The sequence below is a fragment of the Bemisia tabaci genome, chromosome 6 (genome assembly GCF_918797505.1).
Source record: "Bemisia tabaci chromosome 6, PGI_BMITA_v3".
Taxonomy (NCBI): domain Eukaryota; kingdom Metazoa; phylum Arthropoda; class Insecta; order Hemiptera; family Aleyrodidae; genus Bemisia; species Bemisia tabaci.
The window spans coordinates 47,877,663-47,898,688 of NC_092798.1; the positions used below are offsets into that span (position 1 = coordinate 47,877,663).

Below are 21,026 nucleotides of genomic sequence, written 5' to 3' on the forward strand. Positions count from 1 at the left end.
TGTCCCTATCGCCTTGATGTCTACGGAAAACAAATTTAATCTACAGATGGTTGTAGGTTTCTAACGAAGCAGAAGCCAATAAGCCCCCCCCCCCCCCCAAAAAAAAAAAAAAGATTTAAGTGGCCACAGTACAGATAAATGATCCCTCCCTTGGAGCTATGACCTCTCTCCCTACAATTCTCTTTCCCTTTCCTACAATTTCCGAAAAATCATTGATTTTCTTGTGTCAGAAGATTTTTGGATCGGTCCTATTTAATACATTGTGTGTCATTTCCATTTGCTATGTCAATGAAAAATTTCGAAAATATCTTAACAATGAGATGTGGAATTTCCTAAAAAAAAATAAAGTTGACATATAAGTCTTGAACTTAATAATCCAATTGGAATATTTGTCTCGGAAATTGGTCTATAGGTCTGCCAAGCTTGGTCAATGTTCACGATTCCAATTAATCCATTGTCTGTCTTCATTGAATTCTTAAAAATCGTCATGGTTTACTTTCCTTCCTTATCGTTTCAGTCACTTCATTTTGGTAACTAGCAATGAACCCGTGTTTCGCACTGGTCATAGTCGTGCACTAATGTTGAAGCGTTTTATAATTCAATGGCGATATAATTATAGTTGTATCTTTCAATGCTGTGCTCCCGAAGTATTCAAGGGAAGACAAGGTGAATACCGGTATGTAACGATTATCAGTTTCGATTATGTGTTGGAAGCTGGAAAGCTTTGCCCGAGAAAAAATGGATCATTCAAGCTCATTGAAAAATGAACGATCCGGATCATTCAATTTGAATGAGTTTTTCGTCAGCTCATTCAAATTTGAATGATCCAGATCGTTCACTTGATCATTGAATTTTAATGCGCCCGAATGAGCTTGAATGATCCGGATCATTGGATTTCAATGAGCTTGAATGATCCGGATCATTGGATTTCAACGAGCTTGAATGGTCCGGATCATTGGATTTCAACGAGCTTGAATGATCCGGATCATTGGATTCCAACGAGCTTGAATGATCCTGATCATTGGATTTTAACGAGCTTGAATGATCCGGATCATTGGATTTCAACGAGCTTGAATGATCCGGATCATTGGATTTCAACGAGCTTGAATGATCCGGATCATTGGATTCCAACGAGCTTGAATGATCCTGATCATTGGATTTTAACGAGCTTGAATGATCCGGATCATTGGATTCCAACGAGCTTGAATAATCCTGATCATTGAATTTCAACGAGCTTGAATGATCCTGATCGTTGAATCCCAACCAGCTTGAATGATCCTGATCGTTGCATTTCAACGAGCTTGAATGATCCTGATCGTTGAATCCCAACCAGCTTGAATGATCCTGATCGTTGCATTTCAACGAGCTTGAATGATCCTGATCGTTGAATCCAAACCAGCTTGAATGATCCTGATCGTTGAATTCCAATGAGTCAAGGTCTCGGTCTGATGAGAATCTGTTATAAAAAATTGTAAACAGTATAGAAGCAAAAGTACATGGGTATCCATTCTCACTGCTTTGCAGTTTTTCTTCAACAGAAAAATGAAGGGGGAAAAAAAAAACATATGATGATAGAAAAAGTTAAAAAAACACAGGCTCACCAGAAGTTTCGTCCAATTCCTCTTGAAGTAAGCTCATCCTCCGCCCTATTACAGTAATAGCGTGAATGTACCTTTAATAAAAGTAGTTTGAAGGTGAAAATTTTTGCTACAAACCATCTCCCCCACGCTGTCAAGAATGCAAACCACAAAACAGTCATGATGGGAGAGGCTCGTAGCTTTGCCGCCGAGTTGCAAAGCTGCCGCGGGGATACTTTCCATCAACAACTGAAAAATTTAACTAAAAAGAAACATATTAAATTAACAGCATAACCAGACAAATGTTGAATTGAAGAATGAACCGCGCGTTTAGAATTGCATGAGTGACATCGCTGTTACTCTGATTTAAAAGAAAGAAAGCAGCAAAAATTACATAGGGATACAAGGATATGTAATTGATTTTGTCTTTGAAATAATTAAATTACTTAGATTGTGCTTTGAATTGAAACAAGCCAATAGGTACTTACAATTTTGTGCTTGAGTGTTTGTTCAAATGAAGTGTCAACGATGGAGACCATATTATTGGAGTAAAAATGTATCTTCAGAACACAAAGCAGTGCATTTGATGGCTGGAGCACAACTCACAGGTATAAGGTAAGATCATACTGATAATTTGTTAAACGGTCTAGGGAAAAAACGAGAAAATTTAAAGCAACACAGAAGAAAAATCTGAGCGGCGACACGCTAATGATACGCAGGCAGTAAGACTAATCGTAGTCCTAGACTGATCAGATCAGACCAACGCGAGCCCCTCGGCCGCGTAGGTTTGGGGTGGAATTTCCAAATCTTCCCTTGCTCAACGGCATCTTCCTTTGTTTTCCTCACGCAGCAAACTGCAGAGTGGCCAGTGGCGGGAGGCGGGGAAGTAACGGCGTTGCCACATTGCTTAAATATTCTTCCATCCTCCTGTCTTAAGGGTTGCTACGATTACGTCACTTTCTTGTCTCTATTTTTTATATTATCATGTAAGGCTCATTTTTTTTATTGTCATAAGACTAACGAATTTACCGGAAAAGCTAGTGTGAGGGAAACCCTTCTTTTCTCGATAATTAAAATCCTCTGCTCTGTAATTTCTCTTCTATACTGCTTTGAATTCTATCTCTTGTTATTTCCCTAGACTGTTTAACAAGTTATAAGTATGAACTTACCTTATACTTGTGAGTCGTGTTCCAGCCATCAAATGCACTGCTTTGTGTTCCGAAGACACAATTTTATTCCGATAAAATTTTCTCCATTGATGACACTTCATTAGAACGAACACTCGAGCACAAAATTGTAAGTACGTTCGGCCTTGTTTCAATTCAAAGCACAATCTAAGGTAATTTAATTATTTCAAAGACAAAATCAATTACATATCCTTGTATCCCAATGTAATTTTTGCTGCTTTCTTTCTTTAAAATCAAAGTAACGGCGACATTGCTCGTGTAATTCTAAACGCGCGGTTCATTCTTCAATTCAACATTTTTCTGGTTATGCTGTTAATTTAACATGTTTCCTTTTAGTTAACTTTTTCAGTAGTCAATGAGAAGTATCCCCGCAGCACTGCCGTGCTAAGGAAGAACGCCGTATGAATATTTGAGAGTTGCCAAATTTCCCTTGATAAAACATGTATTTTTGAAAACATTCTTGTATATTTTTCCTTGAAAAGTTCAGATATTTTGGATTAAATTAAGTACAAAATTATCTGAAAATTTCAGAAAGTAACATCCGCAATTTCCCAGTAAATTTGGTTTTTATTGGAGGAAATTTGGCAACGTCTGAAGGCTCATACGACGTTCTTCCTTGGCACGGCAGAGCCAGAGCAGAGCAGCTTTACAACTCGGCGGCAAAGCTACGAGCCTCTCCCATCATGACTGTTTTGTGGTTTGAATTCTTGACAGCGTGGGGGAGATGGTTTGTAGCAAAAATTTTCACCTTCAAACTACTTTTATTAAAGGTACATTCACGCTATTACTGTAATAGGGCGGAGGATGAGCTTACTTCAAAAGGAATTGGATTAAACTTCTGGTGAGCCTGTGTTTTTTTAACTTTTTCTATCATCATATGTTTTTTTTTTTTTTTGTTTTTTTTTTCCCCTTTCATTTTTCTGTTGAAGAAAAACTGCAAAGTGAGTATGGATACCCACGTACTTTTGCTTCTATACTTTTTACAATTTCTTTATGATAGATTCTCATCAGACCGATACTTGAATATCCGAATCTGCTGATCATATCATCCATATCATTCTGGTGGCTTATTCAACTTCAATAATCTTGATCGTTGATTTAATAAGCTTGAATGAGCCAGCATGTTGGGTCGTTCAATTTCAATGCTCTCGATGATTCAGTTACGATAAGCCTGATCATTGGCCCAATGAGTTTGAATAAGCTGATAAATTGAATCATTCAAATTGAATGATCCTGATTATACAAGTTGAACGATCCAACGAGTTAGTGCATCCATGTTGAATGATCGAATGAGCCAGCGCATTCAAGCACATTGGGTGAATGACCCGATGCACATTCAAGTTGAACGATCCAATGAGCCAGCGCACTCAAGCTCATTCGGGATCATTCAAGCTCATTGAAGAATCATTCAAACTCATTCAGGATCATTGAAAATTGAATGATCCTGAATGAGCTGGAACGATCCATTTTTTCTCGGGCATGTAGATGTTGACAATCGCAATCAACCCTCTGTATGTCTATATTGCATTCGGAGAGACTGTCCTGGCTTATTTTCCTTCCCTATCGTTTGAGTCACTTCACATTTTAATGATTCAGGATTAGTGGCAATTCCTGCAAGTTAGCAACACTGGGATTTCACAATTTAAATGTATCATAAACCAATCGACATCCATCAAAGCAGACTGTTTATCTTAGAAATTATTATTTTCAACGGTTTTAACTGGAAAGAAAACGTGTCGGCAATTTCCAAGATTTTTCACTGAATAAGTTTACGTTTTATCAACTCAATTAAAAACCGGGCGCGTAGTAGATTCAGTTTGGATTTAAAACATATGTTTAGAAATGTAATAATTCAAATTCAGATTTGTTACCGGAGTTACATGTTTAATATGGCACAACTGTTTATCAGGTTCAATCCATCTTTAGACATTTGATGTTGATCCAATGTGATTTTGACACATTCCTCGTTCATTAGAAGAAATATTACATTATGTGTACATAAAATAGTCTTGGCGGAGCATATCGAAAGGCAACTAAAATATCCAGCTTTTCAACCTCCAACTTTCATTTTACGCATTTTTACTATCGCAACTTGAAAAATCATCGCATTGAATGAGACTTTAAAAGTTATTTCAAAGAGTCATAAAAAGCAGAGAGACGGGAGAAATTATGTCAATCGATGATAGTTGAAGTGATAAAACTTTTGTCGGAAAAAAGCAAAGAGAGATTCTCCGCGAATTTTTATTCGATCATAAAAGCTGAGAAAAATAACGAACACTCAACATAACATAAGTTTGCTAATCAACGGAGCCGGTGACTGGGCCAAGCCTATCGACGGTTCATAAAAGCCATAAAAAAGCGATGAATGAAATCGTCTCCATAACTTCAAAGAAACCGTAAAATATCAAAAATAATCTCTCTAAGTAATAATTAGGTAAACTCCTATGATACGAAAAAACGCAGTACAGACATTGAGATGTTGCCAACTATCTTCCGAAAAATACAATTTTCTTGGTAAATTTGAAAGCTCCTTTCTCCAAATTTTCAACAGAATTTTCTGAGTGATCTTATGTGCAGTACCCAAAAATTCCGATGGGTAAATAGAGTAACTTTTTTTCAAAATCAAATATTTTTCTGAGGTGAATTTAGCAGTACTCAAAACGATCATTTCTACCCTAGCACGGTCGTATAGCTGTCTCCTACTCTCATACTGCAGTACTTAGGAAAAACGTCATATGTAACATCAGACGTTGCCAAATTTCCTCTGATAAATTGTTCATTTTTTGTACACAAGCCGTGAACATTTTTTCTTGAAATTCTGCGATACTTGAGATCAAATTCGTGACAATGGAAAAGAGGAAAAAATAGGAGGAAGGGTAATAACAAATCTCTAACAAAATTCATGTTGTGTTAGACAAAATTCGGCAACATTCGGAGGCAGATACGTGGTTCTTCTTCAGAGCGGCAGTTTAACAGCCCTGTTTAATAGTCGTAGAATTTTCTCTGATAAAATAATCATTTTTATAGGAATGTAGTGAACAATTTTTCTTGAAATTCTGCGATATTTTAGACCAAAGTGACCATGAAAGTGAGGGAAAAAGAAAAGGAAGGATAATTATAAATTTCTAACAAAATTCATGGTGTAACAGACAAAATTCAGCAACATTCGGAAGCACATACGTGCTTCTTCCTCAGAACGGCAGTTTCTTTTTAATTACCACCGCTTCCTCATATACCGCAGAGCTACTGAAAAACGGCGTATGTACCATCAGACGTTGCCAAATTTCCTCTGATAAAATATTCCTTTTTTTAAGAGAGTAATATATGTACATTTTTTCCTCACATTCTGCGATACTTTGGATCAAATTCGTGACTATGGAAGCGAGGATTAAAATAAGTGGAAGGACATTCATACATTTTTAACAAAATTCGGCAACATTTAGAGGCAAATACGCGGTCCTTGCTCAGAACGGCAGTTTAATAGCCGCCGCTTCCTCCTGGATCCCATTGGCAACGTCATCGCTCCTCTCTCGGAGTCTCACGTTTCCCTGCCCGGCCCTGCTCGTCGTTTAAACTATGCAAAAACGAGTCGCGGTCGAGTTGATTAGCGTGTAAAAATTATTGACATGGCAAAAGACAAGTTTAGCGGGAGCGTGTCCTCTACCTCGGCGGAGATGGCCCCCGCCGCCGTCGATCTTATCGTCAAAATTATTGGATGTAAATTTAATAGCTGTGTCAAGTTTCCATAATTCTGCTCCCGTTCGGTGGCCTGGGACGTGGAGCCAGGCCCGGAGGCCGCATATGATTACACGCTGAAAACAAGGAGCCCGGGGATAAGCACAACTATATTTAATGCCTGATGTCTCTCTTAAATTATTCGCTCGTGCAGCCGACCAAACTTAATTACACCACCTATTGACTCATCCGTGCAATGGAGAATTCGCATGCAATTTTTTTATTGCTTCATCTGAAAGTGCTTAAAGAGATGATTTCACAGTATTTTTTATAATTTTTTTTTTCTGCACTGCAAAACATACATTGGATCTAGAGTCCAGACTCTTGAAAACATTGACAAGAAAAAATACTCTTGATTCAATCAGATTTTTGCTTAGATCAAGAGGAAATCCGCTCAAATTAAGAGGCTTGGTTCTTGATTTCAGCAAAAATCCTATTGAATCAAGAGTATTTTTTCTTTTCAATGTTTTTAAGAGTCTGGACTCTAGATCCAATGTGTTTTTTTCCAGTGTGGTATGGGAAATAGTATAAAAATATATTTAAAAGTGAAAAAATGCACCTCCTAGTGACGTCATTTGGCGGCATTTCCCATTTAAACACACGTATTTTAGCAGATTAGATTATTTTGTCATATCTTCTCCAATAATTGTTCAATTCATGAACCGGAGGTATCCTCGTGTTCAGTTCAACTCAGTAGTTTCCACTTAAGCACGAAATTCATCTTTCAGACACCTGCAAATTCTCTATTGGTCCTTGTCATGTTTGGAGTTGGGCCTGTTGCACAATTTTTTTTCTTGCTTTTATCGGAGGAACTAAGGGTCCTGATGTCACAGGAATTTACCCGGAGCTTTATGACAACCGGAAACCCCCAACAAATCAAATTAAAAAGGCCCCAAAATATGGATTTTCAAAACGGTCACTTTTACGCGGGAAGGAAGCCGGTACTTTCGTGACGTCACAGTTCATGCCACTCCTGATCTTTTCGTTGTTCACAATGTATTTATCCATAAGGAAATGGCAACCATCAGCCTCTTCTAACCGTCAAGGGGAACATTTTGGGGCACAACCCCACCAAGAGAGGCCAGGGAGGAGCTCTCCTAAATCATGAACATTTTCAAATGAGGAATTCCCACTTGTGTCGTGCATGCGTATCGAGATTTGTTTTGCCCATCCGTGTAACCATGTGTCACGAGTTTCACTGTGCAGATAAGTGCTTTTTGAGTTAACTAGAAATAATGGTTCTTTACTAGTAGGAAGCCTACTATTTAGCCTACTTGGAAAGACATCGCATGGACCTTAAGACACAGACATTTCCACTGAAAAGATTTTCAATTTTGAGGAGAATTTAAAATACTGTACCTTTGACTTTGTTCGATCTTTTGGACCGCGCTTGGCAGAAAAGAACCAAGCCCCATCAGCTATTGCCAAATTTAACTCGACAATTTAATTGTTTACGAGAGAACATTTCGGCGGATTCCTTTGGAAATGTAAAGGAGTTTGCTTCGCACCATACAAAAAATTCACTGACATTTGCACGAAAATCCGCACAATCGTCTCCATGAAAAAAATTAAATTCCTTCGTTAAAGGCAACAGCTGATGTGTTTTGGTTCCTTTCCGCTTAACGCGGTCCTTTTGATTAAAATATGAATATAAATGTCCGAAAAATTGAAAAAATATATGAATAAGCTTCCCGGAAAAAGTATATTCTATCGAAGGAACTTTGGCAACGTCCGGACGTTGTTACGGCGTTCTTCCTCACTACAGCAGAGTAGTCGATACACCATCGAGAGACAGAGAAAAACTCGCTGAAACCGTCGTCGAGCTGACACATAGTGAGCAAGCATCTCGTGTTTGTAGACAAATTTCGCAAGCACGAAACCCGTTCTCCTCTTTTTCGCAACTAATTAAATCAAATGCGACTAAAAATTATTACAGCTCGCCGCGAGATGTATATTTATAATCCATCTTACGTTTCTTCGCTCTTCGCGGTAAACGGCGCTGTCCGACCGGACTAGTTTCTCCTGCAGAGAGGAGCCGTGTCCGTTTTTCTTCGGGTCCGCGTCCTTTATTTTATATCTCCTCTGTTTTTGCCAAAGAATTTTGATGGATGGAATGAATAAATTAAGAGGACGGGCAGATTCGCGGACTAATTGAAGTGTTCCGATCCTCCGGCTTGATGATATAACGCTTCATCGTCTAATTGAAGGACCTGATACCTGGGCCAAGACCGCACAATTTGCCCCGAAACACGATCAAGAAGCTCCCGTGGGCCCTATAATTAAACTGACCCGTGCTTTTATTTATTCAAACACTCTTTCCCTTTCACATCGCTTGAACTTGGGTGATTTGGATCAATTAGTATGGACCTTACCCGGATGCCAACATAGCCGCATTAGAAAAGGGAGCTTTTAGCGATGATGCTGTGCGCCAAGGTCGACAGACCTGGGTCGGTCCGTCAGGAAAGTTGAGTGTGATAATATTTGGGAAACGGCAAAGAGGGATGTCCGCGTTGCCTAAAGATCCCTCCGATTTGCTTGCCCCACTCTGATGTTCCCCGATCCGATTACACTGGTAAAAAAAAAAAACCTCTTGGTTCAAGAGTGCAGTTTCTTGTCGCCGAATCGTTGCTTGAAACAAGAGTCTGGACTCTTGTTTCAAGCGGATTTTGAATTGAATCAATGCAAAATCTGCTTGAAACAAGAGTTCAAAACTCTTAAATGCGGCGACAAGAAACTGCACTCTTAAGTCAATGCACCGCGGTATTGGTCCAAGAGGTTTTTTTTACCAGTGTACATCGTTTCTATGCAGATCGGGGGAAACTATGCAACGGAGCAGCACACTGAAAAAAAAAGTTCGGTCGAATGAACCAAAGCTCGGTGTTCCATATCATCTCACCTAATTTGGTATTCAAACTATCTATTCGCTTTGACAAATCAAACTTTTGGTTCGTGTAACTGACCTTCAACCGTAAAGTGAACTGAAGAACAAAGTTCGATCAAATAATAGCCGAATGTTGGGTTACACGAACCGAAAGTTTGGTTTGAGAGACCGGATGGTTGGGATGATATGGAACGCTAAACCATCGCGTCGGTTCATATAAGCGAACTTTTTTTTTCCGTGCACGAATTGGGGAAACGTTAGGAAAATAATGAAACACTTCATGTTGCATAATTTCTTCTCGTGATTTGTTTTTATTCACTCGCAACATTTTGCTTTTGATTTAAGGTGTTTTCTTTCATGATATGATAAATTCACTTGAGATTTAAATGGATTATGTTGTTTACAAAAAAATTAAACCTAAGAGGTACTTAGACAACGTAAAATGCCGTTAGCCTGTTTTGGTTCTATCCGCCCAACTAGAAACAAGTGCATCTCTTCTTTTAGAAATATAGGAAAGTAAAGAATGACGCGATTTTGATTACGGCGCAGAGATACAACTATTCGTACTTAATGGATGTCCGTGTTGCATGTCTGCAAAATCTAAGGCGCTATGGCGCGAGGCGTTTACTCGCAATGCTCCGCTGAAGCTGAATGCTGCGAATGAGGTGTCACTCAAAATTTGGTGGAAAATTAAAAACGAGGTTTCATCACGTCTCTCCCATCTTCGGCTGTGTCGCTCACGTACAAATAAGACAAAGAGAAACAAAAACGCTGTAGAGATAGAGCAAGGGAAAAGATGTGCATTGATGAAGGCGCAGAGATACAACTATTCGTACTCGATGGATGTCCGTGTTGCATATCTACAAAATCTAAGGCGCTATGGTGCGAGGCGTTAACTCGCAATGCTCTGCTGAAGCTGAATGCTGCAGCCCATGAGGTGTCACTCAGAATTTGGTGAAAAGTTAGAAAAACGAGGCTCCATCACGTCTCTCCTATCTTCCTATCTTCCTGCATAAGGCTCAATGTGAAAAATTAGCTTTAACCTTTTTTTCACCATTTTTTTTTTTTTTTTTTTTTTTTTTTTTTGTTCTTAGACTTTCAGTTTTTGGCAGGAGAAAGTATACGGCTAGTTAAACTCAAGAACTTTCTTAACGCAATTTTTTCGCAAAAATTGGTTGGTTCCTTTCCAATAAACTCGGTCAAACTTAGCTCGTAGTTTTCCGACACCTAAGTATCTTTTTTCGTTTCATTCTTAGATTTATTTCAGAAAATGCACACTGACCAATAAGCGCCCTCGACGATAAGTAGTATTTAATACCGTCGAGCTGAGTGCGAATCTGTCTCCTGGGAACTCTATTTTAGTGCCGGGAGTGGACCCAGTACGCATGTAGCCAGCATCAGTGCCAAGTCCATATTAGAGTTAGTACATGCATTAGTCAAGAACTGTTAGTTTTAAGCTTGAAAGATGTAACATTCAGGGCATCGCGCATTAAACGTTTGCTGAGAGGGCAAATAAAAAGGACATAACTGTCCAGAGCGCTGATAGTACGACGCGTTAAAAATCAGATAATTCAACAAACAACATGCGGGGTTCCCGAGCCCTGTTTTCCCAGCCGCGTGCTCAGCAAAAACAACGTATCTTCAGCGAGTTCGTATCGGAGTTAAGTGCTTTCTGCACGGTAGGACTGGGAGCAGTTCTCACCGGACGGGACAGGTTGCAGAGTCAGTGCCATTCTGCCGAGTTACTGAAAATACCCGTAAGTGCATATTGAGATGAGCCTTGAGATACATAAGAGCATAGGCTAACTGGGGCTCATACGGATATGTACTTACGTAGCACGGCAGCATTACTGAGATGTTTGGGTTGGCGCGTCATAACGCTTCGCCGGATCACGAGATATCTCATCTCTGCTGCTCTGAAGAAAACCGCAGTGTGACCGGACGTCGCAAAATTTCCTCTTTAAAAATGCGGATTTTCCGCCGAACTTGTGGAAATTTTTCTCGGGATTTTCGTAAAATGGAGAATTTGCGGAAACAAGTTTTATTCACTGGGTAAAAAACCCATTGGATCTACAGTCCAGACTCTTAAAAACATCGACAAGAAAAAGTACTCTTGATTCAATCAGAATCTAGCCTAAATCAAGAACCAAGCCTCTTAATTTAAGCGGATTTCGTTTTGATTTAAGTAAAAATCCGACTGAATCAAGAGTATTTTTTCTTGTCAATGTTTTCAAGAATCGGGACTCTAGATCCAATGTGTTTTTTTCCAGTGTTCTTTTAATCTGAGGGAGCTTAAAGAGCCGATTTCGTAGTATTTTTTACAATTTTTTCTAATAAAATACATAGTATCGAAATAGATTTAAAAATGGACCGCGTTTAGCAGGAAGGAGCCACGCTACATCAGCCATTGTCAAATTTAAATGAGCAATTTAATTTTTCATAGGAGATTTTTGGTGCGGATTTATTTGAAAGTTTTAAAGAATTCACTTCGTACTATACAGAAAATCCGCTGAAATTTGCACAAAAATCAGCACAATCGTTCTCATGTAAAAAATTAAATTGCTCGGTTAAAGTTGGCAACAGCTGATGTGGCTTGGTTCTTTTCTGCTTAACAAGGTCCAAGTAAAAAAATGTACCTCCTAGAAACCTCCTGTACCTCCTCCTTTTGCGGTGTCTGAAAATCTCCACCTCTATGTTTTTTTCCTAAAGGAAAACAAATTGACATCATTTCTTGAAGTTTTTGCAGAATTGTCTTCGCACAGAGAAGAAAAATCACGATAGTGTTAAAGAATGGACGAGTTGAGTAGTTTTCCGTTTAAAAAATAAAGGATGACAGGAAGTCTGCGACGTCGGGAACCGAGTTATGTGATTACCGACTTACACCGTCGACATGTATCTCAGCAGATTAAATCATTTTGCCGTATCCTCCGATGATTTTTCAAATTATGAACTAAGAATATCCTCTTGTTTAGTTCAATCGGAAGTTTCAACTTAAACACGAAATTCAGCAAATAGATGCTTGGATATTCTCTATAGTTCCCTCTCGAATCGTGATGTAGTCGGACATAAGGGTTTCTGAGATTACATATGAAGATTGCATGGATTATTTGAAGAAGGACGTGGAAGCCAATTTTTCAGAAATCGAATTTCCGACGGAATGCTATTCTTTGAGGGAGAATGCATCGTTCAATCGAGCGATTTTACCACATTTTCTCTTTAAACATCGTTTTTCAACATTTGAATATTTGCTTTGGTGGGCAAAAGCGGCGTTATTTTTGAACCTCCTCTTCCAGCGCAGAGTGCATCTTCATGCTAAGTACCATGAGTTGGGGTGCAAACTATGATTTTTCAAATTTTCATCGAACACGTATTATGCTACTTGACTATTCACTCTTAGAAATGGTAATACTGAGAGGTTCTGCAGAAGGTGGACGTATCCATCAAAATTTAAACAAATTTCATTGCTTGCTCAATTTCGCTGACCCCCCGTGTGAATGTGGTCTTAGTACAGAGAGAATGAGGAATATTGGTCGATTTTTTAAAAATAAATGTGAAGAATTGTCGAAGAAATCAAGTTTTTGAATGTTTTCTCAAAACTGGACGTTCGCCGGTTACGTCCTTCAAGAAGAACGGAAGTGTAAGGACGACTGTGTGAGTTTAGGAGCGCGAGAATCCATGCGTGGCAAACGAAATTTGATTTGAACTGGACCACCTGATTTTTCCACATTTCTTCTTCTAATCTCGTTGTAAATGCCTAAAACGAACAAATCAATAAAGTTGGGATAGTGCCTTTTTATAATAAACTTATTTTGACTTTGTAATAAGCAGGATGAAGTAAGTTTTTCTGTTGCTCATGGAGACTGTGCCAGTTCGAACAGAGCAGTCCTAGATGACCGTTACCCCCAAACTGAGATGAATAGGTTGATGACGGACCAAAAATAATCTGAAGTTTAAGAATAATATGTAGGTAAGTGAATTTGAGCAAACATCAACCTAGAATACTCTGTTTACGCAATTGTATTCCGTTCCCGCTGTTTTTTTGAATTTCAAACTTATCCCGATTTTACCGCCAATCCTCGGCTTCATTTATTTGAACGTATTTCTATGCACAGATTTATGTGCAGGTGAGAAATATGGGGTGTGCTCGTCAGTTCTCTGGCCGGAAGAGTGAATGAGAACAGTAAAGCGCCAGTGACGTCAACGGAGATGGATGCCGTCGCCGTCGGTCATTAACTCATGAGCCCTGTCCACAACGCTCTCGTGCCATGCCCGCGGCTCATGAGTGCCGCATTTAGTTGGCACATAGCTCCCTTTGCTGAATTTAAAAGCCCGCTTCTCCAATTCTTCAAAAGGAATCACGCCCACTTTTACATTGTTTCTTATGCAGCTTTCTAGAGTTAACTCCATGCATATTTCTCACCTGCACATAGTTCTGTTTGGTAGAAATATAGAAAAATCAATTTCTTCCAGCGCTACGTCTTTACCAAAGAAGGGACGGCTTTGGCAACATCGAAATGTTGATACGGGGTTTTTCCTTGGAGACGGGAGTACACGGGTCCAGAGAGGAGAGAACACAGAAACGAGTATTGATCAATTAAGCTGAGTTGGCAAGCCTTGACTGCGGCCAATGCTCGGCTCCGGTTTAACATGAATACTAACTAGACATCAATAGTTCATTATGTAAACAGGTAGCAGTAGCGCTCTGCGGCTCGGTTCGCTTCTCCTCATCTCCCGGGTCCCGGGTCACGAGGCTCGGGGACCGGGGAGGCTGCGTGCTAAGCACCTGTCTCTCAACCGGGGAGCCTTTTACTCCCGTTTTAATACCTCTCGCTCGAGTAAGGTTGAGACATCACCGGAAAGCTATCCCCGCGTCCTCTCCCAGCGAGAGCGTCTTCGCGTGTCTCCCGGCTCTGGACATGCACTTTGCGACGCCTGCAAGTTGTTGCAGCTGACAAGTGTGCGTCATCGACACGATAGCCACCGACACGCCATCCCTCGCATATTCCCTCCGCTCTTCGCGCAACTTCCAGCGCATGGCTGCATATCCTTGGATAGGGAACGATACCGCCTGTCTGCACACGGAGAAAAAAACCTCGTGCGTGGGACCCGAAGTTTAGGTCATATGGATCTCTGAAGTTTTCGGATTGAGCATCTGAACACTTTAGGTCTAGCTGTCGAGGTTCGGATCACACATCTGAAACTTCAGTTTTTAGGGTTGCCACATACTACAAAAGATTATTTGTGTGAAAATGATTTTATGCGGCAAAGATAATCGCACGGAGAAGTAGAACTCGTGCGTGGGACCCGAAGTTTAGGTCATATGGATCTCTGAAGTTTTCAGATTGAGCATCTGAACACTTTAGATCTAAGTGTCGAGGTTCGGATCACAGATCTGAAACTTCAGTTCTACATCTGAAGTACTTTAGATGTGAGAACCGAAGTTTTTCGGATGTGAAAACCGAAGTACTTCAGAGGTAAGAACTGAAGTTTCAGATGTGTGATCCGAACCTCGACAGCTACATCTAAAGTCTTCAGATGCTCAATCCGAAAATTTCAGAGGTCCATATGACCTAAACTTCGGGTCCCACCCACGAGGTTTTTTTTCTCCGTGCAAACGGACGATTTTAGGCGAATTTTTGCCGGTGGATTTGGTCGACTTTTTCAACCAAATCGGCAGGGTTGCAAACCGAATGAGAGAAACCTCTCGTCGAAGTCAAGAACTACACTCAGTTTTTTTATGAATTTTGGGCAACGTTTGCATCCATTCATTTTTCAACCTTGCCTCGCTGCCGTGATAGGAAAGATAGCAGTAAGTGTCGAATTTTTGATATTCGGGTTCCTTCAAAATTCGTCTAATCTCTTTTAGATGAAATCACTGAAAGAGCTACTCAGTTACTCTCATTCTAATAACAGAGCACCTATGTAGACAGAGTGTCACCAGTTTATTACACAAGGTCAGAGTATCTGAGGGAAAAAATCGAATCGGCCATTCTTAAAAAGACTTAAGCGCCTGAGATGAAAACACAAACATGATAAAATATATTAGAAATTTTATTACTTGACATGTTTTGAATCGCAGTTTAATTAATGTGATTTATCAATTCGTCTTTTTCATATTTCCAAGCTCTGAAATTTAGTGCGGCTCAATATTACCGTTCATCTTATATTATAAGTTCTGACGCTTAAGTGTTTTTTTAGATTAACCGATTCAAATCGGTAATTATCTCTACCTACGAATTCTTCACTGATTGGGATATTGTTGAGGCGCCTTGATTCAACTATTCGTATTCTGCCGATGTGCGTGTTGCATGTTCAAAATTGAAGGCACTTTCGCTTTTCTCACCTCTTCACATTTGTTCAAAACGGATCACCCTTAAACAATCAGATTCGAAAACTTCGGTTACCTGGTAAAAATTGGCCACAGAATCTGTGTTCCAAAATACCATAGACCTGCAGCCGGCTGTAAGATTTCCAATAGCTTCTATAGCCGGCAATACATTTTCTTATAGCCTTTTATAGCCGATGGCGATTAAGCAACAGCCTGGCGATAAAGTGTATGTCTTACTAATTACGGATGCTAGGACTTGGTGAGTTTTTGGACTACCTCTCTCTTTTTGGGCCGTAGTATCTTGATTTATTTTGCGAGGAAAGCTCCGTGCTTCTGAAGGATGCCTGCCATTCCTAATATGTTGGAGCGCCTTCAATTTCGTATGATACTGTGCAATACCTCTGGTGTGAAATAGTTGCATTGGCGCCTTCAAACCTAACAGGGATACTTCACGCATTGCGCAATGCGTGAAGTATCCCTGTTGGGTTTGTAGGCGCCAATGCGTCGCCGCTCCGCTTTGTTCGGCTCTAATATTTAATCTCGTGGAGTCAGCGTTTTTCAACTCATGACTTTGAAATATTTGCACACTCTGTATGGATTATTCTCATTTTAATTGATGAAAAAGAATAATGTGCGTTTTGTAAATATTAAGGTGATTCCGCACAAACTTAAGGATTTACAAGGCACACGAATTTCTACACAATTTCTTATAGCCTTTTATAGCCGATGGCGAAAAAGCAACAGCCAGGCGATAGGAACTATAGCCCGGCTGTATAATTTTTTATCGCTTCGTGTAGCCCGGCCGTATGATTTTTTCCACTTTCTCAGCCAACTATATGATTTTCTGTCGCCTTCTTCAGTCGGCTATAAGAACTCCTATGGTATTTTGAAACGCAGCTCCTATCGCCAATTTTTACCAGGGGGGACTCCTCACAAATATCAAAACATATTTTAGAAATTCTCAGAAAAACCTGAAGATTGAAATGCTTATCCGTGATGAAATGGAGAGATCTCGCAAGTTCTGAAACATAGTAACATAAGTGCAACTGTACGTATAGTAGACGGCAGTATGATTCTCAAGGAATCAACCAACGTTTTGGAACATTTATTAATTTTAAAAAATAAATTTTCGTTTAGTTGTGTCCCCTCTTGGGGTCGAATCACTAGAGCCCGTGGTTTCTCCCATGAGCATTACTCCACTTTAATTTTTTGCTGATCCATTAGCGGATCCAGCAAATTGGCAACATTGTTTTTCCCCCATTAAAACCTAAGAAAATATATCGATTCTTAAAGGGACCAGGTGCTTCGACAAGAATCGATTATTTATTATAGGTTTAAATGGAAGAAATCCCATGTTTCCAAATTGCTAAATCCGCCTCCGTAGCACATCACGCACGCACACTTAAACGGTGGTTACGTGATAACGGCTGGGCTCAGGTCACCACTCAATTTCTCATTTAAATGTGTGTGTCTCTTGCAGCTGAAAATGAGCTAGTGACAGCTCGGAACGTCTTGCCTTTTAGTGCTTTTCATATTTTAACCTTGTTTACCCATTTTTCGATTCCCTCCTTATTTATATTTACACCTGAGGAAAGCAGATAGCAATCCGTCGCAACGGGTTGAAAATTACATTCTGAGCCAAACTGTACAAACTGTTCCCCGAACCAGCCAAGTTCTCAACAGAAGCTATCAACGCTACTGTCATAAATATCTAGATAATAATCATAAAAAAAAATCTGATAAAAACTTTGCGCAGTGTGATAGACCCAGCATGCGGGATACGACGAAGCTCTCGCAGGAGGAAGATTGATGGAGCTGCACGGATCGTTTTCGATAGTGGTTCGATGTATCGTTTGGTTCAAAACCGTAGAACATAACCGCAAACAAAACTTTCAGAGTTTCAGTCTGAAAAGCTGAAAAGGAGAAAATTCCGAACCATTTCACCTTGCGATGCCTTTTAATACTCATAAGAATAAAAAATCTTTTAGAAAACCCTCATTTCCTCAGATTACTCGATTGTTTTTTATGAGGCTATGTTTACACGTTGAACCAATCGATATCGATACAATCGCACCTATTCGATGTATCGAAAACGATCTATTACAACGACAGCGAAGAAAATCGGGCTGGTCGGATATCGAGCACGGCGGAAGATTCGAGGTCGCGAACAGTCATGATGAAGCGCGTAATAGACGTCGAGACGCCTCGGACGGTGAGCGGGTTAAGTGATAGATGGGCTCTCGAATATATCAAGTGGGCCCATCTCACAAGCCTTGATGCAACGGTGAGTTGTGAGACCCGGGGTCCGGACCCCCCGTGGGCTTTTCGAGGGACGTGACGTAGCCCCCAAGATAAATACTCAGCACGTGGCAACGCGGACCAAGACGCAACAGAATACCCCCCCCCCCCCCCCGGCGCACCGCATTTTACCTTTCCTGTTCATAAATCAAGTGGACTGAACTTTTTTCTCGACATTTTTCTCTAGGTGGCCAAAAGCAGTAAAGCTCCTGCACAGTCTAGAATTATGCGTCCGGTCATTACTGGATCTGAAGATGCTGGAATTTTGCGATTTTTCTTCAAATCCAGTAAAAACTGATCGGCTAACCCTTGATCGTCTCGCTGCCTACCTGTCGTATTGTGAGTGAAACGACTGAACGTGTTCATGCTTAAAAAAGATTAAATAAAAACTAATAAAATAAAATAAATTGTGAAGATGAATAAAATTACTCGGAAAACACATCCTTTCCTATTAATAAATCAAGTAGACTGAACTTTTTTTCTCGACATTTTTCTCTAGGTGGCCAAAAGCAGTAAAGCTCCTGCACAATCCGGAAATTTGCGTCCAGTCCTTACTGGATCTGAAGATGCTGGAATTTTGCGATTTTTCTTCAAATCCAGTCAAAACTGATCTGCTAATCCTTTATCATCATGCTGCCTACCTGTCGTGCTGTGAGTAAAACTGGACTTTTTCATGCTTTAAAAAAAAAAAATAAATAAAAGAAAATAAATTGTGAAGATGAATAAAATTACTCGGAAAAAATAGATTAGACATCACAACCAGCAACTGGTTCAAAATGCACCCGCCACCGTTCTTTATCTACGATAACTACTGTGGCAAAAGCCTTAACTACCGGGGTAGTTTTCAGTTTGTTATAGTGACTACCATGGTCGTTGTTGTACCGGACCATTTTTGGCCTCTACCACGGTGAGTATCGTAGCTAGGGAACGGTGGCTGATGCATTTTTAACCAATTGCTGCTTGAGACGCCTATCGTATTTTTCGTCCAAAATTAACTATATGATGCGCGTAAACCCTATGCACAAGTCTGTTCTCCCTGATTTTATTCATCTTCATATAATTCTTTTTAGTATACATACGTGCAACTATGAGTTAAATTTATTTATTGAGTTTGTGGGAAAGTCTGTCTTGATGCATGTCGCCCCCATACGAACCCTAATCTTTTTTGGATGAGGGCCAAGGTATGGTTTCAAAAACCCAGCCGGTGCAGCGCACCTGGGAAGTGCGCGAATTGAGAGCGCCGATGCCCTAGTGAAAGAAACCAGAATTAGGCGGGCGGGAAGGAGCAAAGGGTTGAGGCGATTGACTCAGATCAGCTGAAAGTGAGAGGGACATTGTGGAACAGTAGATATCGATATTCTCCCACCTGCAACTATGGTAAATAATCGAATATTAAGGTATACCCTGATAATCGATCCTTTTCAATCGTTTTGAACGGGAGATCTATCGATTCATCGCAAATGAAGCAAAGTGGAGCAATGGTTTTGGATATTATCCCGTGTAAAACATCGTTAATAATCGAATATTAAGGTACACCCTTGTGATCGATCCTTTTCCATGGGTTTCAATGGGGCATCAATCGCTTCATCGCAAATGAAGCAAAGCGGAGCAATGGCTTTCGATATTATCCCATATGAAACTATCGTAAACAATCGAATATTAAGGTACACCCTGATAATCGATCCTTCCGAGGTATGAAATGGAAGATCAATCGATTCATCGCACATGAAGCAAAGTGGAGCAATGGCTTTCGATATTATCCCATATGAAACTATCGTAAATAATCGAAGATTAGGGTACACCCTGGTAATCGATCCTTTCGATATTATCCCATATGAAACTATCGTAAATAATCGAAGATCAGGGTACACCCTGATAATCGATCCTTTCGATATTATCCCATATAAAACTATCGTAAATAATCGAAGATTAGGGTACACCCTGATAATCGATCCTTTCGATATTATCCCATATGGAACTATCGTAAATAATCGAAGATTAAGGTACACCCTGATAATCGATGTTTCCAAGGTATGAAATGGAAGGTGAATCGATTCATCGACTGCGGAGAGTGGCCCGGGGGACGGGAGACGGGCTAGGTCTGATAGACCCATTCGGATGCTAAATATTGAGATCAGTGACTGGATAATAGGGAGCTAGCGGCGAAAGGAAACACCAACGACGCCGCGCCGTGCGTCGTGACGCCGAGAGGTCAGAGGGAAAGGGGGCACTGGGGGGCACCGGGGGCGACCGGGGGGGGCGGGGGCAGGCCAAATTGGTCACCGGTCTCTTTCATCAACCTGCATCAGGTGTTGGGCGACGCCGCCGCCGCCGCGACAACCCATGAGTGTCCTAGCGGCTCATAACATGACACTTTCGAATACTTGCACTCAATGCGGCTCTGTTGTCAAATTTCGTGGTTTGCTCTATCAGGCCGAAATTTGAAGGCGCTTTTCGGCACTTCCTTGACTCAGATGGAATGAAAAACGACGAATGGTCCACGGTAAGCAGAAAGGAACCAAGCCACATTAGCTATTGACAAAAACTGGGCAATTTAACTTTTTACGAGAAAACGTATTAGTGGATTCCTTTGACATTTTTAAGGAATTTGTTTCGTACTATGCACTAAAATTTGCAAAAAAATCCGCACAACCCTTTTCGTGTAAAAAATTAAAATAACCGGTGATATTAAGAAGTAGCCGGTGTGGCTTCGTTCCTCTCTGCTAAACGCGGTCCAAATGTTTTGAAGAAAGCAAAGGATCTACTTGTTCTTAAGTTTTCGTAGTGTTTAGATTTTGCATTTCAAGATTTCAGTTTTGATGAGCTCCAGAAACTTTAACTTTCTAGCTCCCACTGTCCTACATGTAGAGGAAGTATAGTCTTGCAGTGGCGACAATAAAAGTAAAATTCTTTATTCTGGAGTCAAGATTGAGACAAACTCAAAAGTTGGAAGTTTCTAGGAGAGTCCCTGAATTTTGGGCAAAATCGAGTCGGACTTGTCAAAAATTGAAAGTGATTCA

The 21,026-nt window shown here is 40.3% G+C and overlaps 1 protein-coding gene across 1 annotated transcript in view; it reads right to left on the reverse strand.

Annotated features, from left to right (window-relative positions):
* Nox (NADPH oxidase) overlaps positions 1-21,026 on the reverse strand; it is a 192,476-nt gene that overhangs the window by 81,667 nt on the left and 89,783 nt on the right. The window lies entirely within an intron of this gene.